Source organism: Staurois parvus, unplaced genomic scaffold (genome assembly GCF_062004578.1).
Source record: "Staurois parvus isolate SC_StPar_1 unplaced genomic scaffold, SC_StPar_1.0 ptg000217l, whole genome shotgun sequence".
Lineage (NCBI taxonomy): Eukaryota > Metazoa > Chordata > Amphibia > Anura > Ranidae > Staurois > Staurois parvus.
The window spans coordinates 2,666,073-2,667,601 of record NW_028318013.1 but is presented as its reverse complement, the minus strand read 5'-3'; the positions used below and the strand labels follow the sequence as shown (position 1 = coordinate 2,667,601).

General features: G+C 40.2%; 1 pseudogene; it reads right to left on the bottom strand.

Annotated features, from left to right (window-relative positions):
* Window positions 1–342: 342 nt before the first annotated feature.
* Window positions 343–971, bottom strand: LOC149460915 (uncharacterized; annotated as a pseudogene).
* Window positions 972–1,529: the final 558 nt, after the last annotated feature.

The window sequence follows — 1,529 nt, the reverse complement described above, 5'->3', positions numbered from 1 at the left end:
GAGGAGGGAGGGGGTAAGATGACTGGGCTTATAAACAAATTGGCTGAGACCTTAACAAGATGGCTGTTGCCTACAGCTTCCATGTGCCTATTATGTACAGCCATTACACTCTCCACAAATGCTCTTTTGGCTTGAGATCTGGACTCATTGCTGGCCAGTTCAGTACTCTCTAGCGCTTTTGTCTTAAATAATTTCTGGGTTCTTTTTGATGTGTGCTTTGGGTCATTGTCCCGCTATAAGACTCATAACTTCTGATGGAGACCCAGCTTTCTGACACTAGGCCCTACATTGCACCTCAGAATTCTTTCGTAGTCTTCAGATTTCATAATGACATGCACATGGTCAAGATATCAAATGTCTGAAGCAGCAAAGCAGCCCTAAAACATCACTGAACCTCCACCATTTTTGACTGTAGGGACTGTATTCTTTTCTTTAAAGGTATAGTTGCTTTTTCTGAAAACAGTAGGATGATAGGCTTTACCAAAAAGATGTAATTTTGTTTCATGTGTCCACAGCACATTCTCCCAAAAGTATTTTGGCTTCCTAAGGTAAGTGTTGGCAAACTCCAATCTGGCTTTTTTATGTTTCCATGTCAGTAGTCGAGTCCTCCTGGGTCTCCTACCATAGAGTCTCTTTTAATTCAAATGGCGACGTATAGTGCGAGCTGACATAGTTGTATCCTGTGCCTGAAGGTCAGCTTGAATTTGTTTGGAAGTTGATTGAGGTTCTTTAGCCACCATTCGAACAATCCTTCATTGCAATCTTTGATCAATTTTTCTTTTTCGTCTACATCCATGGAGGTTAGCTACAATGCCATGGGCTGTACACTTCTTGACAATGTTGCACACAGTGGACACAGGAACATCAGGATCTCTGGGGATGAACTTGTAACCTTGAGATTGTCTACGCTTTTCTACAATTTTTGTTCTGAGATCCTCAGACAATTCTTTACTGCTCTTTCTCTTCTCCATGCTCCATATGGTGCACAAAGACACACAACAGAAAGGTTGAGTCAATTTGTCACCATTTTAACTGGTTGCCGGTGTGATTTCAATATTCCGTAAGAATAGTGCTGCGTTGCCCCCTAGTGACCCAAAAAATAAACTAATAATAAATAAACACCCTACTGAGCATCAAACCCAATGTGTAAATGAATAAATATGTGAAACAAATAAAGTCAATAGTAAATACGAAAACTGGCTGAGCCACTAAATCCAAATGATATGTGAAACATATAGCAAAAATAAACCATAATCCAGTAGCAATAAACACCGGGCCAACTTATAATAAACACCCAGCTGAGCTGAAGAATATAGTGTGAAAAACAACAAGAACAGTAGTCAATATGTGAAATGTATATCAGAATGACAGTCTCTTTCTTCCAACATTTAAAGTAATGCACCAGTGACTTCAACAGGAGTGCAAATCTATTGTGCTCCTCCCAGGGCCATCTTTAAAATTGATTGGACCCTGGGAAAACATTTCTTGCCCCCCCCATGCAATTTTGCTCTGTACCTGCTCTGAGACAT